The sequence below is a fragment of the Dasypus novemcinctus genome, chromosome 19 (genome assembly GCF_030445035.2).
Source record: "Dasypus novemcinctus isolate mDasNov1 chromosome 19, mDasNov1.1.hap2, whole genome shotgun sequence".
Lineage (NCBI taxonomy): Eukaryota > Metazoa > Chordata > Mammalia > Cingulata > Dasypodidae > Dasypus > Dasypus novemcinctus.
Genome location: NC_080691.1, coordinates 63,100,093 through 63,127,232, shown reverse-complemented (window position 1 = coordinate 63,127,232; position 27,140 = coordinate 63,100,093). Strand labels below are relative to the sequence as shown.

Genomic DNA, 27,140 nt, shown 5'->3' with positions numbered 1-27,140 from the left:
TCTAATCTAATATCATTTTTCTACTTTTGATGATTACTAATATGGTCACTGGTGGGTTTTTTTTGTAGCCAAGAGGTCTCCCCTGAGACACTCATATCTGCCCTGAAGCACTTCCTTCTCCCAAGCCTACTAGGTCAGGGCTTGCTATATCTTAGGAGGACTTAGAAATATGGACATTCACTTTGCTAATGTAAATTATCCCAGCCCTGATCCTGCAGCTCTGGAAGTGAAACCCCATTCCCAGGGTTCCCTGTAGCTCTCATTTGGTGATTAAGACTGAAAACAGATTCTCATGGAATTAGGGCTGAGATAGATATTCCTTATCACTATTTTATTTTATTTTATTTTTTATTTTTTTTATTTTTTTTTAAGTAAAATGAAAATTTAACTTTATTTATTTATTTTTTTAATTGACTTTGTAATAATATTACATTAAAAATATATATGTGAGGTCCCACTCAACCCCACCCCCCCACCCCCCCTCTCCCCCCCCCAACAACACTCGTTCCCATCATCATGACACATCCATTGGATTTGGTAAGTACATCTTTGGGCACCTCTGCACCTCATAGACAGTGGTTCACATCATGGCCCATACTCTCCTCCATTCCATCCAGTGGGCCCTGTGAGGATTTACAATGTCCGGTGATTACCTCTGAAGCACCATCCAGGGCAGCTCCATGTCCCAAAGACGCCTCCACCTCTCATCTCTTCCTGCCTTTCCCCATACCCATCGTCCACCATGTCCACTTTTCCCAATCCAATGCCACCTCTTCTATGTGGACATTGGATTGGTTGTGTCCATTGCACCTCTATGTCAAGAGGAGGCTCAGATTCCACATGGATGCTGGATGCAATCCTCCCATTTTCAGTTGTAATCACTCTAGGCTCCATGGTGTGGTGGTTGTCCTTCTTCAACTCCATCTTAGCTGAGTGTGGTAAGTCCAATAGATCAGATTGTAGGTGCTGGAGTCTGTTGAGGCTCAGGACCTGGCTATCACATTGTCAGTCCAGAGATTCAAATCCCCTAAATATATCTTAAACCCCAACATTAACTGCACCTCCAGCACATTAGCATGAAAGTCTTATGAAGGGAGATCCCATCTGAGTCCAGATTCATCACACATAAACACCATTTCCAAAGAGGGGCCATCTGCCCTGGTAGTTAACCCCATCGGCCATGACCATAACTCCCATGGGTCTCTTTAGCCCTCAAAGGAACCAATATCTGGGGGTTGTATCTGCTTTATCTGTCTCTCTGACTCTGCTCAGTTGTGCATGAGGGCAATCCTTCTGCCAGCCTGCAGACTCTTTTTTAGAAACTCGTAGCCATATAAACTCATTTCTCCTTTCCATTTCCCCCTTACTTTAGATCAAACAGCATTTTAAAGTCATGGTATTTTATGTAGACATGGATATTCTGCTGATCCGCATTGAACCTTCCGTATAAGGTCATTTTCCAGTTGCATCATCAGTTGGTAGTTGATACTGGTCCCTCGTTTCCAGGGAGGCTCATCCCCGGGTGTCATGTCCCACGCTGGGGGGAAGGCATGCATTTACATGCTGAGTTTGGCTTCGAGACTGGCCACATTCCTTATCACTATTTTAAAAAGCCATATTATGGGGAAGCAGACATTGTGGAAGTGGGTTAATGTGAGTGTGAGCAACAGCAGGTATGTGTGGCACTTTTTCTAGCTAGGATTTTTGTCCTTGAAAATGTCCATGTGGTGGGTCTGGGAGGTTATTAGTACACCCCAGGGGTGTCTAAGACTCCTGGGAAGAGTGTGTCTTGGAAATTTTATACCTCCATTTCCACACGCTATGCAGACTTGGAAGGGCCAATTCACCAATTCCAGAGGCTTTTCCAAGAACATCTGTGCCTGCAGATGGACATTCTGAGTACCAAGGATGCAGCTTGTATTACTGAGATTCAGTGAAGGGAGGTGGTGTGAAACCTGACAAGTCTCCCTTGCAGAGTGGCCTCCAGGACCTCTCAGGTCCCAGAAGCTCCAGGATCAGGAGCAGAGACAAGGGAGAGTGTTTCTGCAGTTTCTTCTGAGGGTGTTTCCCCTTCTCTCCCAGCAAACAATTCATCTGACCAGCAAGGAGTGTCCCTGAGGACAACTGGAGAGTTCAGTAGCAGAGAGCAGAGTGAGCAGCTTTGATGCTCATGGGCTCTTTCATCCTGGAGGAACCTGGCCAGGGTCTGCAGATGGTGGTCAGCTACAATAGCCACACTGACCACAACTGTAGATCAGCCATCCCTAACCAGTATGCCTACCAAGGACAATTCCAGGTGCCACTTAATGCCAACAACCAAAATGCTGAGAACCAGAAAAGATATGTGCTGTGGGTCTCAACATGCATGAAAGATGGAAGGTGTGCTTGTCCTCAGCTACCAGCAAGGTCAATCAGACTGAATGCAGGCACACTCAGGAGCATAGAGCCCAGGGGACTGGACCATGTGCAGGTGCAGGAGGAGGTCAAGATGATCAAGGTCAGGGCAGATGCATGGGGATACAGGACCACAGACACAGGGAATAGGTCAAGGGGCAAGTGTAGGAAGAGCATGAGGGAGCTCCCTTAATGCATCTGGGATTTCTTTGATGACTCATTATTCATCTTACGGGAAGGTACTTTCTTGATTCTGGTACATGGCTTCAGAAACAGTTCCAATAGAATTAAATTAAAGCATCTATATTTGGGTAATTCCATTGATAAATAAATGCTATAAAGTTATGTGAAATAAATAATATAAACAGAAGTTTGTCCACATGAATAAACATAAGGAAATGCCAAACTTTCAAAGATGCACATGTCTTAAACTGCTAGACTGCTGAGGTGGAATATACCGGAAATGGTCTTTATTTAACAACAGAAACTTATTAGTTAAGAAGCTTATGCTTGTGAGGCCAAGAAAATGTTCACATCAAGACACTGTCAGGTGATGCTCTCTCTCTGTAGACCAGCTGCTGGTAACCCTGACTCTTGTGTCTCCAAGCAAGGACATGGCAGCATTTCTTGTTCTCTCTCTGCTCTTCCAGGTTTTGCTTCCAGGTTCTGTCTTCTGTGGCTTTTTTTCCTGCTTATTTATCTTTATTTTTGCTCTTTCTCCATATTCATTCCATTCATAAAGGGATCCATTAAAAGGATTAATACCTACTCTGGGCCATGCCTTAATTGAAGTTACCTTATTAAAAGATGCTACTTACAGTAAGTACACCCACAGGAATGGATTAACTCTGAAAACATACCTTACTGGGGGTCCTTTAGCTTCAAAGCAAACAGGGAGATGTGGATATATCTCACCTACAAAAAAAATGCACTTTGACCTTAAGCGCAGTGTCCTCACATTGATATAATTTACTCCATGAGTGGATTTGCTTTTCCTTCCTATACTTCACCTCACAGAGGCTCCACCCATTAGTGTTTTGGATGCTTCATGCTCCAGGTCCTAACCTTGGAACATGTTGTATGATGTGTTCCTTAATCCACAAATTTGTCCAAGATCCATTATTGAGTTTATAGCAGAACTCATATTTTTGCCTCACCAACTTGGAACAGGTTATTGATAAATGTTTTGTTATGTTTACTATGAACTTCAGTTCATATTAACAAATTTCCAGGATACATTATGATTAGAGGTGATAGCACACATAGACTCTTTCTGGTTCTCAGAGGAAATAATACCAGTAATAGTAGTAATTAAAATATCTAACAGCAGTACTGACAACTTAATCAAATTACACATTTATGAAGTTACTACTTAATAATGACATCAGCAAAGTAAAGGAAGTGGTGAACACACCCTCCCATCCACTGATACTTCACAAAATAACCATAAATTTCTGAAGACTGAGCTTACCTGATGGTCCTCCTAGGGAGGACAGACTTACTCAGATGTGTGCTTGGACCTGACATTCCAGAGCATCCTGGGAAGCTGAGCCTGCCTCCACCTGTCCCCACCCTGCTCTGCATCTCCATGTGGGAAACAGTTTTCTCATTGGAATGTTGTGTTTAAGGGATGAAATTCCTGTTCCTTGTTGTGTAGGCTCAATTGCACCTTTAGGACCCAGCATGGGAACAGGTGCACCCTTGCAGAATACAGCAATCACCTAAGGTTTACCTGGATACTTGTCTGTTTTACTCTCTAAATCAAAGTATTAAGAGGAGAGGTGGGGATATGAGCAGGATACCCAGTGGTGGGAACACCATCCTAGGGCCCCTGTCTTTCCATGTGAGACATTATTGCCCTATCATGGATTTCTGTCCCCTCCCTGGGAAGAATGTGTTTTTCCCAGATGTTTCCTTCCAAGCAATATTGTTTTATAACATTCACTTCAGCTGCCTTTTTCAGAGCCCTCATCTGAGAGTTAAGACTTTCATTCCTCAGTGAAGTGAGGGGAGGTGGTTCTGGACATATTTTCCATGATGGACTCCCCCCACATTCTATTGGATCCCAACTGGGTACATAGGGCATTGGCTTCATTGGGTTTCCCCATGAATATTGTTTTGTTCTGCAGTGGAACCTGGGAGTTGCTTGTGAATGCATTTCCACAATTGATGCTGTCCCTCTCCCAAAGAACCACTAATGGGTAGTTATTTTGTTTGTTTTGTTCTGTTTAGATTTTTGGTGGATTCTCCTTAATTATAGAGGAAAAGCCTGCAAGATAGTTTGGACATGCATAGTTTCACTCTAAAAAATTTATTGTACTAATAGTCTAGAAATTAAATAACAGTAACTAGTTTAATCTTCAACTAACTTTCAGGTGAGCTGATGATACCTGTATCAACTAGACTTTATTTTGGGTACCATTTCTTTTTTACAGCACCTCACTGTTTAGGGATTTTAAGATTTTTCTTTGTGACTTTAATTTTGGGAAGTTTTGAATACACTTAGATAATTAGTAATTTTTCAGAACTCTTGTTTTTGTTGTTCATGTAAGAATCAGAACAAGATGTTTCTCACCTTTGACATGTCCAAAATAAACCAAAGTCAGAGTTTGGTGACCCTTCTCTGTGTGGCTAAAGATAGTCCTCAGCACATTGTAATGACCTTCTCCCCTTTGTCTATGGGGAGAAATATGTGCAGTACAACCTCCGCCCATATGTGGGATCCCCACAGCCCCTCTCCCTGCAACAGTGGAAGAGGAGCCCTCCAAGTTCTGCACATCATCACCAGGAAGGACCAGATGGCCAACCATGGAGACTTCCTGGGCTGAATTTTCTTTCAATTCATTTTCCAAGGTGGATTACTCAAGGTTCTCTGGAGAAACAAAATCAACAAGAAATACATGTGAAGAGTATGAGATTTTATAAAATCCTTTCATGTGTCCATGGGTATGCACAAGTCCAGATTCCTCAAGCAGGCTGCAAACTAGGGGTTCTGATGAAAGTCCAATGAAGGTCCTTAAAGAGATTCTGGGAGATATTGGCTGTACAAAGATGAGCTGGGAAATTCACTCTGAATGCTGAAGGAATTCAAATGATTGGATAAAATATTACTCATTGCTGATGGCAATCTCCTAGTTGATTGTAGATAAATAATCAGCCATCTGTGCAGCAAACTGATGACTAAAGCCCATAAATGTCCCTGTATTACAATTAACCCAGTGCTTGCTTGACCAAACAACAAGACACAATTATGTGGCTGAGTTGACATATTAGCCTGTCACAAAAGATAATATCATCACAGTGGAAGACACAGTGATGCTGCAGTTGTGTGACTGGGCATCTCAGTCTACCTTCTCTGGAATCTGCAATGTATAGTGTGACATAACATTGGAGGAGACCTGGAGAGATTGGGAGATTCTGGGGACTTTGAGGTCCTCTAAGAGGCTTCAGAATTCACACACATACAGTGGATGCACTGAGTTTTCAAACTGGGGAAAGGATTGAGGGCGTTTTATGCATAGGGACATCACACAGCCCCTATGAATGGGATTCACTATCCAAACAGATAACACCAGAACCAGCTCTCTCAACAGATAAGTCATCACTGCTGGAAACACAAGTAGGGAGGACAATGGGAGGAAAGTCATAAACCCCCTGCAGGGGACACTAAAGACCATGCATAGGGAAGCACAGCCCTAGGGGAAGGTACAGGAGGCTGGAGAGGGGCTTCCTGTTTCCGGGTCCTGTCTGTGGCTCCTCTTTTACAAACACATTCTTCCAGGAACCCCATGCTCTGCATAACTCTGGGACTTTGTTGTTCAGACTAAACATACTGACTATGTATGTGTGGAAGAATCTTCTAGGATCAGAGAGGCCCTGCATGGCTGTGAGCCATAGAGCTAGGGCACTAGGGAGTCCAGGAGTTTGTGGGTTTTGAGCAATGACAAGTCTCTGGGCAAGACACTGCTCTGGCTGCAGTCCCTGACATTCACAATGAACAGAATGAGGAAAATGATTGTTCCAAAGAATAAGATGAAGAAATTTTCCTTGGCGTATCCAAATTTTTAAAAATCATGAGCCTCAGCAGGGTTGTGATTCCTACTCTCTGGTTCATTGGACTTACCCAGGTCAGCTAACAGGGAGATGAAAATGGTCAAATACCACACCAGAGAATCAAGAATGCCAACAACTGCAAGCAGAGGAATTGCATCCAACATCCATGTGTAATCTAACCTTCTCTTGATCTAGAGGTGGAATGGACATCACCATCTCAGGGTCCACAGAACGGAGGAATAAAATATGGATTAGAATAAAATATATTACTGATATTCTACTATAAAACTATTGTGACTAGTAATAGAAGAAATTGTAACATTGAGGTGGAGAAAGTGACCACAGTAGTTGCTGAGGGCAGGGAAAGGGAAGAAGAGATGTGATGTGGGGGCATTTTTGGGACTTTGAGTTGTCCTAAATAATATTGCAGGTCCAGATTAGGGACTTTATATATTCTGCCTTAACCTACTGAATGTACTGGGGGAGAGTGTGAACTACAGAGTAAACTATTATCTATGTGGTGCAGCAGTGCTCCAGAATGTGTTCACTGAGTGCAATGTGTGCACCACAATGATGGAGAAGGTTGTCAGTGTGGGAGGAGTGGAGGAGGTGGGGGGTATATGGGAACCTCATATTTTTTTTTTTAAGGTTTTTAAAGTAACATTTATTTTTTTTCAAACTTTTAATTGTGCAATATAGAAAACTGAAAAGCACAAGAAGCAAAGAACACAAAAGTCATCCAGAATCATAAGCAGTTTAGTTTGACATAACCTTTAGGTCCTGTGTGTGTATAGACACAACGGAGCATACATTTTTATCTAGTCAAGATCTCACAGAATGTATCATGCTTTATCACACATCATGAATATTTACCAACTCACAGCCCCAAAGCCATGAGATATTGTGATGACCAAGAATATATGACACCATCTCAGCGGGAAAAAAATGTATTCCTTTCTTGGGGACAAAAATATCAACAGGCCTCTATAGATACTGGCAGAATTACAAATACTGTGCTCCCTTAATAATGCTCAAGTTAAAGTGAGACAAAAGCAAGAGTACAATAAGTATAATGCTTCTAAGAAAATTCATTATCAGATCTATATTGAATTATTAGCAAGAACATATGTTTCTATTGAATTAACAATGTTTTCCAATGGTATAGCCAAGAGATGCTCACACACTGTTAGCTTCAAATGGAAATATGAACACATCTGCATATACCCCTCCCCCTGCCCTTCTGCAGTCAATTTAATGAACAAGTCCTGGTGCATACTGCTCAGAGTTGGTTTAACAATTCCACATCAAAAATGCTTCTATTAACTAAAAAAAAAAAAAAAGATATTTATAAATTCATTAATTCACTAGCTCTACATTTTATCATACATTGTCACCTCAAGATATCTAAAAAGCTTAGATGTGAAGTAAAGTATGAACCATATCTGCAATTAACACAGGTATTTTTACCAAAAAATGTACTTATAGAACTATGGTTATAATCTACAACTGTCTTCTAGATATAGAGTACTACCAAGGAGCCCTTCCCTTTGCCCTTCCTCATCTTCCTCACCCACCATTTCAAGGTGGATGGACAGAGGTCACTCCCAGAAGACAGTACATCCTAAAACTAACACAAGAACCTTTATATAGGGATTATTTTACTACCTCTATTTTTTACATACTTTGGACATTAGGTCTTGTCCTGTAATACACAGTAATAACTAAAATGCCTAGAGAACAATGGTCAGACAATCTGAACTTGTCTCGCAACTCACAAGCAAAGAACCTTCCCTGGGCACTTCCTTCCCTGCCCCCACCACCACCCCATCAGCATCCTGCTCCAAGACATCTAGTTTAACAATCCCATTCCCCAAATAGTCATGCCTACGTATTAACAGAAAACATATCTGAAGTATTGTTTTACACTTTCTACTTTAACATGTTGTTTACTTCTAAACATCTAGAAAGACTAGCTGTTTCAAGCAAGGACTTAAGCTTGTCCACAATACACACAGTAGCACTGAATAAACCGCACACATAATAAAGGATATAACCCAAAAATGTCTTCTTAAAAGGAACATTCCGGCCTATAATCCTTCCCCTTCTGACCTCTATCAACTTAGTGGTTTGCATTTGCAATGCTTAGAGGGGATTTTTTTTTTTGAACAATTTTGCTTTCACAAATTTAATTCTGTCGTTTTCAACAGTCTTCCCTATGAATTTTAACAAAAAAAAAAAGTACAAAATGCATTAGTTTACTAACTCTACTTCTGTAATACACTGGCAACCTCTTTAACATCTAGAAAGACTAGATGATATAACATTAGGACTAGTTTGTCCATTATATACACTATTTACACAGAAAAGTAAAAGAAAATGCACAGAACACAGATGATGGTTTATCTTATCTAACTACAGACTTACTGCCTTAGAGCACTTGGCACTTCCTTCCCCCTCCTCCCTGAAACAGCACATAGTATGTAACTGCTGTGGAGGTGCTGTAACCACTCCATTTCCAAAAGATCTTTCATATGAAATTTAACAAAACAATATCTACAATTTTATTTCACTACCTCTACTTTTAACATGCTTTGTGCACTTCTAAACATCTAGAAAGTCTAGATGTTTCAAATAAGGACTTAATTCATCCACTATATACACAGTAGTGTTAAATAAACTATACACATGTAACAATGATTATATTTGAAAGTGTCTTCTAAATAGAAACATTCTGGTCTAGAGCCCTTCATTTCTCCCAATCCCTTCTCTTTACTACAAACCCAGTGGCTGATTTACAGGCACATGTCACTTAGATGTGGTTTTACAATTTCATTTCCAAAAGCCATTTTCAGAAGACAGCATTTCTATGAATTTTAACACAAAGTGTACAAAATGTGTTAGTTTACTAACTCTACATTTGTCATACATTGGCAACCTCTTTAATATCTAGAGACTAGATATTAAATGTAACTTTTTTGGTGATGTATATATCTTCAAAAAATACAATTTGCAAAAATGATGGGGTGCAGGGGTTGGGAGCAGGGTATATGGGAACCTTTTATGCTTTTTATGTTTTTCAATGTAACATTCTTTGTGATCTATTAACTTTTTTAAAAAGTGTAAAAAATTAAAATTAAAATTAAAAAAAGAAAAAATCATTTAGATACATGTGGTTGTGTTAAAACATCCTTCTGTAGAATATCTGCATATTTTATTATGAGAATGTAAGAAGGGAGTGAGAGGGAGGATACATAGGAAAGATACAAGAGGTGAGAAAACATGGAATTTAAATATATAATTATTATAACAAAGCTTTAAGGTAAATGTCTGGCATTTGTTAATAGATTACAAGATTTAGAGACAAGCAGTGAGGTTGATAAGAGAAAAGTATTATATATTCTCTTCAAAATTAATTTCAAGTATATGTTGTAGTTTTCTAAATAAAAGGAGTGATAAATTTCACACAATAATCTTTAATAGATCTGTAGACTTAGATAGTTGTTTTCTAAATGAAAGGAGTGATAAATTTCAGACAATAATCTTTAAGGGATCTGTAGACTTGGGTAAGATGAAATAAAGAGGCAGTTTAACAATTTCTGAAATACCAAGAGTAGCAGCCCAGATACAAGGGGCATTCATTGCTTTTACCTGGACTGTCACTGGATCCTTGGGGAAAGAGTAGGGCAAAGCAGGAGACCCAAGAGTCTCCTCATATGACAAGAGCATCCTAGTGGTGATTAAATACCCTGGGACAGGCATCAGTCATCACCACCCATAGAGCATCTTCTCTAGTGAGGACCAAGAAGCTTAGGCTGCAAGAAAGTGACAAGAAGCTCTTATGGCCACGGCCTCTTGTGGGAGGGATAAGAGCCAATCCCCCTTCCCTTTATGGGGAGTAGAATGCATATGGAGCCTGCCCTGAGATGTGTACTGACATGAAGAAGAGTCTGCTAAGCCCAGGGAGGGGCAGGAAGTGACCTCCTGCCAAAAACCCACCATGTGCACAAGGTGTTATGACTATGGGGATATCTAAGGTCCAGCAAGCACCTACTCATCAGCCCTCTGAGGGAACTTTCTTGGAAGTGGTTTCTCCAGCCACATTCCAGCCTGAAGACAGCTACAGTTCAGGCCAACATCTTAACTACAGTTTCATAAGGATATAGGGCAAAAGTCATAAAGATAAGTCAGTGCAGAATTCATGTCCCTTAGGAAATGTGAAATGATCAATGTTATTGTTAAAGTTGGGTCATTTTTCATGCAGCAGAATGCATCTTCTTAATGTAATTTGTTAACATTTAATATGACATATTAGAATCAAATGGGAATGTATCTAACAAGTCAGTAATAATAGGTCAGTTTTTTTGTTTTTTGTTTTTAGTTATTACTCCATCACTTTAAATATAAGCACTTGCACAATGGATGTTTCTGTAATACTTCATTAATTTTCCTTATGTTTAAATTAATCTTAATTTCAGGAGGTTTAGGAAACAAATCATCTGTGCCTCAATTTCAGAAGCAATATCTTGGTTGACTGCATATTATAATGGTTTGTAATTCTTTACTCACCCATTCTATGGTGTTTGTAAGTAACTTTGATTTTTCCTGGATATATACAAAGAGGCACAGGACACCTAGTAAATCTTATTTTTCTAAATCCATCTATTCATTTCCTGTATCTAAATTTATGTCCCCCCTACTCAAAATTGATTATATTCATCCTAGCACTGAAACATTCTCTTTTATTACTAACTGTCCATAGTGCTTCTTAAACATTAATCAATTCCATTTACTCTCCACCAGGATCAGACAAATGGGGCAGAACATTGCATTGAGAAATCCATGTGCACCCTGAGGTCTTACCTGCTCCCCTCTTGTAGCTGCAGGGCCACCCACATCCAAATCTCTCCTCAAGACAAGTAGGGAAGGAGTGGCCTTAATTAGGGTTAATCAATGTGACTTCTCACAAATGGTAGGGTCTGAGGAAGAAGAATCCTAAAGGAGAAAACCATGAACCTGCTGCATCTCTTGCTCTGCTTGTTGACAACTCCCCCATGTGAGATTTAACAGGATTTCAGAAATGGGGCCACAGGCTATGGGGACTGGTTGTGACTCACTGTAGTTTCCTTGTCTCAGGTGTCCTCTCCCAGGTGCAGCTGAGGGAGTCAGACCTAAAACTGGTGAAACCTTCACAGAACCTGACTCTCACCTGCACCATCTCTGGCTTCTCCATCATAAGCAGTGGTTCCTGCTGGGAATGGATCTGCCAACCCCCAGGGAAGGGATTTCAGTGGATGGGGTGATATGATGGGAACATGATCAACAGCCCATCCCTCAGGGGCTGCAGCTCCATTACTAGAGACACAGCCAAGAAACAGTTCTTTCTGAAGCTGTGCTCTGTGACTGCTGAGGACATGGCAAAGTATTACTATGCTAGTGATACAATAAGAGGGGGTTATGGCGTACACAGAAGCAAACTCTCCTCCAGAGGGTACAATAGGGTGCTGGGCAGAGGGGACACTCAGGACCATGACAGGGTAGGCAGGACCCACCAAGAAGAGGGCCTTTGTCAGGGACAGGGAAAGAGGTATAAAAAATAAGCAAGAGCATTTAAAGAAAATTTAGCTTGTGGAGAGTATTTTAATTTATCTGTCTGATTTTATTTTTCTTCTCTATGAGTCCATGCTTTCCCCTGGGACTCACTCCTCCTTCTTGCCCCTTATTATTCTTAAAAAGAAAAGTAAAATTGCAGTTTCCCTCCTGGTTTAATAATTTGAAGAATCCACGGAACGTGTGCGTGTGTTTCTGTGTGAGAGTATGTGTATGCAAGTAGATGCACATATATTGGCATGCATACACATATGTAAATGTGAATATGTGTAAGTGAATATGGGTATGTGTAGGCCTACATATATGTCAATGTAAATATATGAATAGAAGCCCACATTTATATTTATATCAAATGACTGAACCTAAATTTAGGTTTTATCATCATAAGTCAGCTCTTTACCTTTGAATCTGATAAGCATGTTTTCTTTTTCCTGCCTGATGTCTTTTCCTTGCTGGTTCCCAAATTGCCACTACTAAGTTGTTTAGATGCTAAAGGCACAGAGTTGCCCCTTTTCTGGAAAATCACTCTCATCCAAATGAGCTCCCCAATGTGCTGTCACCACCACTGTTCCATACCTGGTACAGGGTTCCCAGCAAGTCAGTTTAGGGAATTCTCCTTCTCTGACACTAATAGAAAGACAAGTGAATTGTTTTGGAATATGAAGGGAAGAAGTTGAAATGTCTACATATTATTTGATATGACATGCATAATCTATGAAAACAGCAACTCTGCACATATTCCTCCATGCCTGTGGGCTAGAGTCTGAGGAACAATGTCAGCAACAGCAGATGACTGATGATGCTGGTGGAGAGCAACACAAGATACACTGACAAACCACCTGGAGCATGGCCCTCTCTTGTCACCGAGAGGTCAGAGGAACAACAACCCAGTGGGAACACGGTCAGGTCAGCAAAGGAAAGGGCCATGAGTGGCTGGGCATCGGCTCTCCCTTGTCCTTGTTAAAAGCTATCCCCGCCCTACAGGAGAATGTTCTAATGAGAGTCCACATACCAATGAAGGTCACAGGAATCACATCTGGTGAACACAAGTTGTGTGGGCAGGGGCTTTGTGGGGGAAAGTAAGTTGTGCTGATGAAAGAGTCTATAAGCCCAAATACTTTAAAAGTTATCACTGGCTGCAGAAGCTGGTATGATCTTTTAGGAAAAGGCAACTAGCTGCCCTTTCAGTCACAGGCCTCACTTGTGCTGTCTGAAAATACCACCAGAGGAAGGAAAGCAGGGTTCTTGGTGAATTATCTCATAAATACCTTCTCCCCTTGCCCTTTAAATGTTGAGTGCAGGCAAATACCTAGTTGTCTCTGCTGACCCCAAGGGATAAGTTAAATCTGTAGCCTGTTCTGAAGCACTAACCTCAAATAATAATGCCCCATCCTGGTATGTATCAGGGATGTGCATTGTGTGCTGTTCCACCTTGACTTGCTTCCTATCTTAAAGCCGAACGCCTTACCTTGAGTGTCTGCTGCTTGCATCTCTCCTCCTAATGCAAAACTCTTTATCAAGAAATGGATTTGAGTCAAAGTAAGAGAAGGTAATTCAAAATAGCATAAGTATGAACATTTTTTCCTATAGTTACACAGACACTTGCAAAAACACCAAGACTTTTAGAATAGAAGTAGTTAGGGCTTATTAAGCATCTAAGCTTAAGTAGTTTTGTCTTTGAGTATTTCTGGGCACTGCATTATCAGAAATTGACTGACTTCCTTCTGCAATCAGATACCAAATGTCCAATGCTCTAAGTGCAGGTTTAGCACATGACCCCCAGTACCTGGGAGAGTGGTTGCATTGGTCTGTCACAGACAGGTGTCAACTCCTGGCAGGACCAACCATTAGCATGTATAAAAAACCTGTCAAAAAGTCATATGATGGGGTTTTTAATGTTGGAGTTTTGATGTTGGAGTCTGATGCTGAAGACTTAAGCTGGAGCCCCTGGAAGTCAGCATGCAGAGGAAAGAGAACCAGCCCCAGGAGGACTTATACTAAAATTGGAATGATACAGAGAAGATTAGCATGGCCCCTGCACAAGGATGACATGCAAATTCGTGAAGAAGTAAATGATGAACTGTTATTGGAAAGTGGAGGTGTTGTAGAATTTGAGAGAGGTTCAATTATTTGCATTTAGAGAGGCCAGGACTCAGGAATGATTTTGAGAAGGAAAAATGGTTTATTGACAGCCATCTGGACTCGGGAGCTTTCTGTTTGAATCCCGGGCCCTGAACAAGATTTTCAAATTTCTTTTATACAGAGAGGAAAGGCCAAATGGTCCCTTTGTTTCAGTTCTCAAGAGGCTTGAACTAGCATATATATCTTCCACATCTTATGTAAGCTTTTAGCATGGACTCCAGACATTCTAGATAAGCTTTTTAGCATATTTTGTTTGCATTTCCCCTAAATACTTAAAGTTTATAGACCTTGCATTGTTAAACTGTTTCCTGGGACTGGAGTCGTTGCCATTGTCACTAAGGGCAGGACTGCAGCCTCTTACCATTCCACACCCACAAGCCAAACAGCTTAGGTTATCTCTGAAGAGACAAAGAGCCTCCCACCCATAGCCCACATCAGAGGAAAGGCAATCCATGTTTTAAAGTTGCAGAGAACTTAGCAAGATTAAATCCTGGTGTTTTATGGAAGGCAGAAATTGAAAATGGCGAGCCTGCTCATTTAGCTGAAGAAATTTTCAAAATAAACTCTGAGAATGCAGAATGGCTTCTCCTTGCAGCTTATAGCAAAACGCTAAACACGTGAGATAAGCGGAGAACTGAATTGTTGGGCACAAAGAAAACAAACTGATTCTGAAAATTCCAAGCCTCTGGAAATTAGGCTCCCACATGAAAGTGCCCCATTGAGAACTTAACTAAACTTGGAAATTGTAAATCAGGATGGAAGATGCAATTATGTTGGAAAGACTTGTGGAAAGTCTTACTGTTTGATGGCTTGGACCCCTGCTTCATGCATGCTAAACCAACAAGGTTTTTGAGAGAGCTGTATGAATAAAACTACTGTCAGCCTTGTAATAAAAAGGACATGGAAAGGAGAGATTGAAGGAGAAACAGCTTTAAGTGGAAAACCATGCAAGCTGAAATCTGGAATTAGGACATCACATTGGGCCAAGAGAGGAGCCCCACCCCTCTGTACAGAGAGTGTGAGTTTGCCCCAGCAATTGAAGAGGGTGGATATCCTGCCTGATGTTCTTGGAGAATTTTAGTGCCCCAGGGTACAGAGAGGGTGGAGCACATTCCCCAGGGATTAGGGCAGTTAAGCTCAACACTCCACAGGTCTGAGAGGGGTGGACCTGTTCCCCAAAGGTTAGGGAAGGCCAGATGGTCAACTCATTGCTCTGAGAGAGGGTTGAGCCTGTATGCCAAAGGTTAGGGGGAAAGTTGTCTTCACATCACTGTACTGGGGGGGGGGGGGTGGTTAAGACTCTAAGCCAAAGATTGGATGAGGTGTGGCAATCACCCCAACACTCTTGGAGGGAGAGGTCTGGAGATTGGTTGACACCTAGATTTTTGATAAGGGTGGAACCAAGAAAATGGCTGTTGAGCAAGCCAATGGAAAGGGTGGGTTCCCATATGGCCCCAAGGAGAAGAAACCATCTTCTTAAGAATGACTCTCAGACTTTGAAATTGAATGGAGGATGCCCTGCAGGTTTACTGAACTGTAGAGGACCTGTGACTCATGTTTCCTTCCCAATCTCTCCTTATCGTAATGAAAATGTTTATCCTATGTCTGTCCATTTGTGTATTGGAAACAGATAAATTGTTTTGTAGGCTTCAAAGGACTATAGCAGACAGGACTTTGCCCCAAGACAAATTGTATTTCTTTAAATTGTGATATGATTTAATACTTGCATTTTTACTGATTCAAGGGTTTTTTTGAATATGATAATGTCTTTTTGGAATTCTGAGGGTGGAGTGTAGCAGTTTGATATGGTTATGAATTCCAAAAATAGATATTGGATTATGCTAGTAATCAGATCTGTACCTGGGCATGATTGAGTTATGATTAGTGTGTTGAGTCTCCACCCAACAAGGGGTGGGGACTCACAGATATAAGGCATGGTGAAGAACAGAGTTGGGGGTTTCTGATGTTAGATTTTTGAGGTTGGAGTTTGATGCTGAAGACTTAAGCTGGAGCCCCAGGAAGTCAGCATGCAGAGGAAAGAGAAGCTAGTCCCAGGAAGTAGGAACTTTGAACACAGAATAAAGCAAGGCCCAGGAACGTAAGAACCCAGGAAGCCTGAACCCTCGCAGGCATTGGCAGCCATCTTGCTCCAAATAGACTTTGGTGAGGGAAGTAACTTATGCTTTATGGCCTGGTTTCTGTAAGCTCCTACCCCAAATAAATACCCTTTATAAAAACACCAATTTCTGGTATTTTGTGTCAGCTGACTAATACAGATCTCTTCACATAGCCTATCATGGTGGCACTTTGGCCTTTTTCATATTTACTTTGCATTTAACTTCTGTTCCAAACTCATTTATTTGGGGTTGTTTTTTAAGGAGAAGCAGAAACAATATTCATAACTCTTTCCTATCATTGCTATCAGATAGAGAAATATTTCAAATTATAATAGCCCAACATATACAGCAAGAAAAAAAATTAGATAACAGCACAATAGCCTGTATATCTCAAGAACTTCTGAGATATTTAAAGACTAGCCTAGCTTACATAATACTGACATGGTAGCAGGTAATTCTACCAGGTGTGAAAGATACTTCCACATGACAATAGTGCAAACAATTTACAACTCACTTGATCTGCCAGCTTTGAAACTATTCCATTCTAGATAAATTTTTTAATTTGGAGGAATCCACATTATTTACATTTTTGCCTATAAAGTGAAATTATTATTTTTATATTACATTCATTTCATTTTGCCCAATTTACTTCACATAAATTGCAAATTGCAACACAGTTCAGTTTGTCTAAAGCTTGTAAAGGAGAATTAGATTATAGAGGCCTTATTTATTCAGCTAAGGAGTTTGAACTTTTTTTCTGACAAAAAAAAATGACTTAATCTAAATTCCTGTTTTTAAATACTCTGGCAGCATTGTAGGATTAGATGGGGGCATGATTGGACAGAGCTCAGAAAACAACCTCAAAAGCAACTTTAACAGTTAAGGTAAGAGTTGAGGAGGCTATACAAGAAGGCAATGGTAGTGGGGAGAAAGGGAAGACAATGGGCTCAAGAGAAACTAAACCAACAGGATTTTAAAAGTGACTGTTTACAGGTCAAATGGAAGAAGGATAAATTGCAGATGGCTCCAAAGTTTCTGGTTTGGGTCATTTGTTGAATGGTGACCCCATTAACTAAGAAAAAAAAATGAAAAATCAGGGTTGATTGGAGAATGATTATTTCAGTTATGCAAATCTAAGAGCTGTGCCACAGAAGCCAAAGAAGAAAAGAATTTCAGGGAGAGGCAGCTTGAAATCAGATGCTGCAGAGCCTCTAATTAAGATACAAGCTGGTAATTATTCACTGAATGAGGCAATTGGAAAGTTTTGTTGTCCTTAAAAGTTTGGGAAAAGTGGAGATAGCATAAGACATTTTGCCAAAGATTGAGGACAGAATGGGTTTGGAGCAAGTAAAGACAGTGAACATAAACTTTCTTTTAGGAAGTTTGGGTATAAAAAAAGAGAGAGGATGGTAGTTACTGGGAAACACATAACTTGCAAATTTCAATATCTAGCTCCAGATCCTTAGTTCCACTTGCAAAATATCCTGATTAATTACAAAACTGAAACCTGAGTGTCCTTGACTCCTCTGTCTTACCTTTCCTGTCTGATAAATACTATAGATTCTAACTCAGATTGCCTGTCTCTACCAACATGGTCTTAAATCAAGTCATAATTACTTTTTCTTTTTTTTTTAAGATTTATTTTCTTTATTTCTTTCCCCTTCCCCTTCCCCTTCCCCCCATTGTCTGCTCTCTGGGTCCATTCGCTGTGTGTTTTTCTGCATCCGCTTGCATTGTCAGATGGCGCTGGGAAACTGCATCTCTTTTAGGCTGTGTTATCTTGCTGTGCTAACTCTCCATGTATGCAGTGCCACTCCTGGGTGGGTTGTGCTTTTTTTTCAGGCAGGGTGGTTTTCCTTGTGGGGCGCACTCCTTGTGTGTGGGCCACCCCTACACGGGGGTGCCCCTGGCATGGCAGGGCACTCCTTGCATGCGGCAGCACTGCGTGTGGGCCAGCTTACCACACGGGTCAGGAGGTCCTGGGTATCAAACCCTGGACCCTCCATATGGTAGGTGGATGCTCTATCAGTTGAGCCATGTCCCCTTCCCAAGCCATCATTACTTCTGACAACTATTTTAATACTCCTCTACTTGATTTTCTTGCTTCTAGTCTGTCCCCACCTCCATCCTGTTGCAAGAGTTATTCTCTGCAAGGCTAGAACTTGCCCTTGCTTGCCAAAGTCTTCTTCATCCTTTAAGTCCCAGCTCAAACATCTCCTCTAGGAAAACTTCCCTGACTCCTCCATCCCTAGCCAAACAGTCTCTCCTAGTTCTCCAGCCCACCATCCACTCCCAGCCACCTTGTGCTAAGTTAATATTTATGAAATAGTTCTTACTACACTGAATTAAGATTGGAGTGCAATCTTTGAAACAATAAGTTATCCTTTTAAAAAAAAATCCTCAGCACTTGGAAAGAGTTTATTTGATTGTAAATGAATGTTTGTTAATGTTTGTTAAATGAATAAATGCTTGCTACGGTAAAAAAAAAAAAGTCCTATGATGGAATATTATTCTAATTATTTCCTTCTTTTTTAAGAAAATGTATATTTCTGCTCTATACTCTCTGAAATTATATTCTGAAGTTTTTACTTGAATTTTCAAGTTTATTTAAAATACACAAGTGCATTTTCTTTTCTATATCTTCTTACAGAATTCTGTTGTGTATATGGTGTAAAAACTTTGCTTTGTTATTCTTTATTTTTGCTTCATTCATAAAATGAAAATTTAAATTTATAATAATTGTCAAGAGATTTTTATTCCATTCTTTCCTGTTCTCCTAGCATTTGTTTGTTTATCCTTGTTTATGTATCCATATTTTGTTTTTCTTATTTCCTTAAACTTTGTCATATAATTTGTGTTTCATAATTAGCAACAAGTCAGAAAGAAATCAATTAGAGAATGTTTACTTGTTCCCAAGGTTTTGTGAATTATCAAGAAATCTGGAAGGAATCCTCATTTAACCACTGTCTTATTATTATTATTTTTTATAAATCCATATTGGTAGCTTTAATAGAAATACATTTATTATTTCCTGTAAGGCAGTGATGAAACCACTGCCACCATCTTGAACTCTCTACAGTGGAAAAAACAGTCCCACATCCCTAAACACAAAAGCAATGTCACCTAGCCCAACTGAAAATGAAATTTACATTATACTCATGAAGGAAAGAAAGAGATAGCTAACAATTTTCCTCCATTCCTTCTCTAAAGTACACAAATCACATTTATGCTGTGATCCCCAGTTTGCACCTTTTCACACTGAATTCCATAAAGGAGAGGTCAGATCCTAAGGGCAAAACAGGGCAGAGGTGATTGAGCTGTGTTGGGCTTAGAACTCTCCTGACTTCTAGGATCTTGGCATGATCCCAGATTCAGTGACAGGCCTTAGGAGGGCAGCTCCCAGGATATTTTCCTTGAACTTAAATTAATCTTAATTTCAGAAGATTTAGACAATCAAAGAATCATATGTGCCTCAAATCCAACAAACATATCTTGGTTGCCTGCCTGCTATAATGTTTGTAATTCTTTACCCAGCCCTTCACTGGTGAGTTTAGGAAACTTTTAATTTTTATGAATATATACAAAGAGACACAGTACACCTGGTAAACCTTACCTACCTTGCCTAAATCATCTACTCAATTCCTGTGTCTAAATATACATTCTCCCTATTGCAAATTGATTAAATCTATACTGGTGCTGAAACATTGTCTTTTATTACTGGATTATCCATAATGCATCTTGCACATTAATGAATTCAACTTACTCTCTACCAGGATCATAGAAATAGGGGAAAGAAATGCATTGAGACATCCCAGTGCACCCTGAGTCCTGCCTTACCTGATTGCTCTTGTAGAGACAGGGCCACCCACATACAAATCTCTCTTACAGACATGTAGGTAAGGAAGAGCCTTAACTAGGGTTATCCAGTGTGACTTCTCAAGAGTGGGGTCTGAGGAAGACAGCACCCTATAAGAGAAAACCATGAAGTTGCTGCTTCTCTTGGTCTGCTTGCTGGGTGAGTCCCCTATGTGAGATTTCCAGGATTTAAGAAATGGAATTATGGGCTGTGGAGACTGGTTGTGACTCACCATGGTTTCCTTGTCTCAGGTGTCCTCGCCCAGGTGCAGCTGAAGGAGTTGGACCCAGAACAGTTGTAACTTTTGTAGGTCCTGACTCTCACCTGCTCTGTCTCTGCATTCTCCATCACAACCATCAGTTGCTGCTGAACTTGGATCTGCCAACCCCTAGGGCAGGGATGGCAATGGATGGGGTGGTATGTTATTATGGGAACAAGAACTACAGTGCATTCTGCAGGAACTGCAGCTTCATGACTAGAGGCACATCCAAGAACCAGTTCTCTTTGCAGCTAAGCTCTGTGACTGTTGAGAAATAAAAAGTGTAACCTTCCAGAAAAAATATCTAACAAGCCACTCGTGCCCCTGCTTCTGTAATTCAGCCTATGAGAACATGGCCCTCACAGGAGAATATCAACAGAACAACTCCTGCCCCCCACTTCTATGATCTAACAAACCACTCCTGACTCCCACTTCTGTAAATCGGGCCACAAAAGCATGGCCTTGCACCTGCATTTTCCTTCTGTAACCTTGCTTGCAAAATTCAAAATTTCACCTAGCAATGCATTAGCCAATGAGCAAAAGTCAAACTGATCTCACATAAAATCCTATATAAACTCATGAAAATTGGAAAATGGGGCTCAGAATTTGGAGATTGACTCTCCTTTGGCCTGCACATAATAAATCTCTTCCTCCACCTCTCCAAGTGCTGGTTTTGGTTTTTCTGCTGCTCAGAACTCCTGGCTTTGCTGCAACATTTGGTTCCCTGACCAGGAAACCCAGCTGAGCAGGCCCTTTGAGACTCCAGTTTGAGTCTAGTAGGCATAGCCATCAGAGTTCTCCACACACAAACAAGGTGGCATCACCAGTCCCCTTGATGCTGCCTCCTTTGGGGAAGGGATCCCTGTGGGCCCTGTCCTCTGGCCCAGCCTGGCTTGGTGGAGAGGTAGATTGAAGTACATCAGAAGATGCCAGAAAGGTAAGTCCCTGGGGTTCTGAGTTCCAGTCAGCCCCATCTCTGGATGTAAAAGGAGACTGATCACCTCCCAAAATCTCGAGATTCAAGATTCCAAGATACGGTAGTCCCTTGGGTGGGACTGTGCATACTCTGAGTGATTGAGTGAATGAATGGGGTCTGCAGAGGCTTGCCTCTGCTGATCCAGTCTGTGGCTCCATGGCCTGTGCTATGGAGTCCAAGTGGGCCCCAATCTGTACTTTGTGGATACATCATACAGCATAAAAGCTAATCCAGACTCTACATGGATGCATTAGCTAAGATGAGCCTAAGTTCTCATGATAGACATGGACAGGCAGGCATCTGAGTGCCCTCAGTGTGGCTCCCCTCCTTTCTTTGTCCTGTGACACCATTTCAGGGATGGGATCATCACAGTCTTAAACTGCATGTTTAAAATTTCAAAAAAGACTTTTTCCAGGGATTATAGTGTCTGTATGTCCCCTAGAACTCTCCAGAATCTGTGAATTAGAGTAGCCTAAGTTTGGTGTTAACTAACCCTCAGAAGAAACCCTAAAGATGGCCAGCGTTCATGCAATTTGGCAGGCAGTCACTGGGACCCCCAGCCACCCTGTTCAGTTTTTCTACATCATTTCCTGGTTAGAATTTGCCCAAACCCTTGGGTTCAATTCTGTGTTGGAAGGAAGGGTCAGAATAGGTTCCTCGTAACTCAAATGGCCAGAACTTGAAAACCTGTTATTCTACAAAAATCTCTGGAAGAAAACCCACTACCCTTGCCATATGTTCCAGCCATTCCAGGACATCTCCCTGCCACAGAGCCTCCACAGGCAAATATCCCAGAAACTCCTTCACCTTCAGTCTCCTTGGGTCCATCAGCCCTCCACTGAGAGGGACCCTGAAACCTCTTTGGCAGAAAAAGAGCCTCTGGTCGGCACAACCTGCACTTCAGATGCCCCTCTATGAAACACAGGGTCCAGCCCAGATCAGTGCAGGTGGAACAGCCCAACCCGGGAAGCCAATCCTGTTTTATAAGCGTTTAACAACTACAAATCTCTTAAACTGAAAGTACCACACCCCTTCATATTCAGAAAACCCTCAACCTCTTATTGACCTCATGGAGCCCATTTTCCTAACCCACCACCCCACGTGGGATGATTGCTGCCAACTCTTCCTAAACCCTGTTCAATATAGAAGAAAAATGACAGATTCTCTTGGATGCCAAAAAGTAGTTGCAAAAACAGGCTGCTGCAGGTGTCTTGGAGCCAGAAGAACAAACCTGAGAAGGGGCACCAAAAGCTCAACTGGCCTGGAACTTTAACACAAATCAGGGATGGGATGTCCTTCAGTGGTATTGAGAAGCCCTCCCCAGAGGGGTATGGGAAGGAGCAAGGTAGCCCACAAAAATGTCCAAAATGGCCTCCATCACTCAAAAGCCTGAAAAAAAAAAAACAACTATGGGGAATTTTTATAAGTGACTATACAAGCTTTCAAGATTTATACCCCCTTCAACCCAGAAGCCCCAGAAAGCCAGAGAATGGTCAACACAGCTTTCATTGCCCAGGTGGCACCAGACATCAAACAAAAACTTCAGAAGTTAAATGGGTTCTTAGAGATAAGCATATCCCAGCTCCTCAAAGTTGCAAACAAAGTATTAATCAATCAGGACAACATTGCTGAGGGGAAGCAAAAAAGCTAATGAAACAGCATGTTTCCATGTTAGCAGCAGCCTTAAAGATTCCAGACCCAACCAATCAAGAAAGGCCACCACAGAAAGGGGAGAATACTTCACCTTGAAACTCCCTGCTGCTGTCAGTACTGCCTGGGGCCACCTGGCTTACATGTCTGAAATTAAAGGATGCTTTTTTTCCTACCTGTGTGTAGGTCTCCAGAGCCGGTCTCTATTTTCTTTTAAATGAAAGAATCCCAGGACTCAACAAAAAACTCATTTAACTTGGACTTGACTCCCACAGGGCTTCCAAAAAAAAAACTCCCCCACACTTTGTGGAAAAGCCCTGGTGGTAAATCTGGCTTCCTACCCATGGAAAAACTTAAATTATACTCTCCTTCAGTACATAAATAACCTCTTACTGGCTAACAAAACAGGAAAAGTATATGCCAGTTGCCCTGACCTCCAGAAGAGGCCACCTTTTTGCCCAGATCAAACTGTATTTACAAACAGCAGCAGTTTTATCAGAAATGGAGAGAGGCTTGCTGGATACACATTCACCATAGCTAAACAAGTAGTAAAAGCAACTCTCCTACCTAAAAGGTAGTCTGTACAGTGAGCAAAACTCTGGGCACTAATTTTAGCCCTACAACTGGCCACCTGGCAAAGGGTAAATATTTACATTAATTCTTTTTTTTTCATTTTTTAATTTTTTTAATGTTACATTAAAAAATATGAGGTTCCCATATACTTCCCACCCCCCCTCACCCCACTCCTCCCATAACAACAACCTCCTCCATCATCATGGGACATTCATTGCACTTGGTGAATACATCTCTGAGCACTACTGCACCACATGGTCAGTGGTTCACATTATAGTTTACACTCTCCCTCAGTCCACTCAATGGGCCATGGGAGGACATACAATGTCTGGTAACTGTCCCTGAAGTACCACCCAAGACAACTCCAAGTCCTGAAAATGCCCCCACATCACATCTCTTCTTCCCACTCCCTACCCTCAGCATCTACCTTGGTCACTTTCTCCACATCAATGCTACATTTACTTCCATTAGTAATCATAATTGTTCCAGAATAGAGTATCAGTAAGTCCACTCTAATCCATACTCTATTCCTCCATTCTGCATTTACACTAATTCTAAGTATGCATTCACTGCTGTGCATATCCATAGAGCAATTCATTAAAAAAAAAAAAAAAGGATACTCCTAACTGCAGGAAATAAAAAATAAAATAAAAATCCTTCAACTACTGAAGGCAGTCTGGAAGTCAAGCAGGGTCATGATTATACACTGTCAGGAACATCAGAAGGGAACAGGCACAGTTACTAGAAAAAATACACTAGCTGATGAAGTGGCTTGACAGGTAGCCAATAAAAGCCCTCAAACTGCAAGCCCCACCGCTGGTGCCTCACCTTCCCTTTTAGAGCAACACATTAAAAAACTAAATATACCAGGAGAAGGAGGAGTTGGCAAAGAGAAAAAAAAGCACCAAACCCCAGAGGAAAACTGGCTACTCCCAGATAGCCAAGTCTTCATCCCAAAGGGGGCTGCCTACACCCTTGTTCAACAATACCACCAGCTCACCCACTTGGAAAAAACTGCTTTACAAGCCCTGTTCAGAAAATATTATTACAATGCCCAGATGACCTTGCTCTGCACCACCATTAGCAGCCCAATGACAAACCTGCACTAAAAACAACCCCTCCCAAAGTCCCCAGGCATTGGCCAGCATCCAACACATAGAAACTGCCCCTTTTGAAAACTTAACAATGGACTTTACAAAAGGAAAACCAAGTCAGTGGAAGGTATAGGTACTTACTAGTAATAATGTGCACCTTCTCAGGCTGGGCCTTTCCCTCCTGCACTGAAAAACAAGAAAAATAATTAAAGCTTTGCACCAAAAATAGTTCCCCAGCACAGAATACCTTTATCCATAAGCAGCAATAATGACCCAGCTTTCATGGCAGCCATCATCCAAGAACTATCAAAATGTTAGGAATTAAGTGAAAACTCACATGGCATATAGGCCCCAGAGCTCAGGAAAAGTAAAATGCATTATTCAAACTCTCAATACCACTGAGTCAAGTTCTGTTAAAAAAAAATAAAAATAAAAAAAAACAAAATAAACTGGCTTCCCAAGAGTTAATCTGCTCCCATTAGCCCTTCTTAAAGTCAAACACACCTCTGGACCCTCAGGCTACTCACCTTTGAAAATTCTGTTTAAAACCACCACCCCCAATTATTCAAACCTTAAAGGGAAATCTCAGGCTCCTAGGAAAAGCTGGCTAGGATTCTACCCTCCAGCAGTTAAAAAAAGCCTAGCCCAAATACACATAACTGTCCTGTCTCAGGTTCCCATCCCATTAGGCCACCCAGGATAGCCACACTTGACCAGAAACCTAGTTTGGATAAAAGACTGAAAAAAAGTCCCACCAGGCCACCTGAATGGTCCACATACTGTTATCCTTGTAATCCCCACTGCTGTCAAAGTTGCAAGTATTGCCCCTTGGATTCATCATACTGAAGTAAAAAGGTCATACTCCAATGAAAAACAAGACAACTGGACAACACACCCTGTATCTTACCGTCCCTTGAAAACCCAGATTACCCAAAACCACTGAGAATCACCATCACCTGACTATATGGACCACTGCTTCTCTTCAAACTGCTTGGATTGCTGTTTGGAACTAAACTAACAACTACAGCTCCCAGACTGGAATGTAGTGAAAGGATACTAATCTTAATAATGTACTTGTGTTTTGCAAAATGCTTTACTACCTTAAGTTGTTTTTCCAATTATCTTAAATAATGCCTTAGACAAATTATAAGGGCATTAAAGGGGGGAGGAATTGTTGAGAAACAAAAAGCCTAACCTTGCAGAAAAAATTTCTAATGAGCCACTCCTGCCCCTGCCTCTGTAAATCAGCCTGTGAGAACATGGCCTTTGCAGGAGAATATCAAATGAATGACTCCTGCCCCCCCCCCCAATTCTGTAATGTAAACTACTCCTGCCCCCCACTTCTGTAATCAGCATGCAAAAGCACAATCTTGCATGTGAATTCTGCTTCTGTAACCCTGCTTGCAAATATCACCTAGCAATGTTTTAGCTAATGATCAAAAGTCATGCTGATCTCACATAAAATCCTATATAAACCTATGAAAACTGAAAAAACAGAGCTCAGAATTTGAAGATTCACTCTCCTCTGGGTCCATGCAAACTAAATCTGTTCCGCTGCCTCTTTGAGTGCTGGTTTGGGTTTTTCTGCTGCTCAGAACTCCTGGCTTTGCTGCAACATGATTACTGAGGACACAGCAATGCATTACTGTGCAAGGGATACAATGAGAGTTAGTCAGGGTGAGAACAGACTCAATCTCCCCCAGAGAGTGCATGAGTATGCTGGGCAACAGGGGTTGCTCAGAACCTCAAAAGGTCAGGCAGAACTACCAAGAACAACACCTATCCCAGGGACATGAAAAGAGTTTTTGAAGAAATGAAAAGCATTTTTTTCTTTGATGGTTGTTGATAATTTTTCTTTTTGTAAAAATTTCCCTGTCTGATCTTGTTTTTCTTCTTGGTTTCCCCCTGGGACTCTTTCCCCTTCCTGCCTTCGTTACCACTATTAATCTTTTTTTTTTTAATGTTACATTCAAAAAATTTGAGGTCCCAATATAACCCTCACCGCCCTCACCCCACTCCTCTCATAACAACCTCCTCCATCATTATGGGACATTCATTGCACTTGGTGAATACATCTCTGAGTACTGCTGGACAACATGGTCAATGGTTCACATTATAGTTTACACTCTCCCCCAGTCCACCCAGTGGGCCATGGGAGGACATACAATGTCTGGTAACTCTCCCTGCAGTACCACCCAGGACAACTCCAAGTCATGAAAATGCCCCCACATAACATCTCTTCTTCCCATTCCCTACCCTCAGCAGCTACCATGGCCACTTTCTCCACATCAAATCTACATTTTCTTTGATTACTAATCACAATAGTTCATGAATAGAATATCAGTAAGTCCACTCTAATCCATACTCTATTCCTCCATCCTGTGGACCCTGAAATGGTTGTGTCCACTCCACATCTATA

At 41.2% G+C, this 27,140-nt stretch overlaps 1 pseudogene and 1 gene segment (V, D, J or C); both read left to right on the top strand.

The window, feature by feature from the left end:
* The window catches only part of LOC101444876 (immunoglobulin heavy variable 4-59-like), a 64,813-nt gene that overhangs the window by 29,733 nt on the left and 7,940 nt on the right, over positions 1 to 27,140 (top strand).
* On the top strand, positions 14,034 to 14,134 carry LOC111759903 (U6 spliceosomal RNA; annotated as a pseudogene).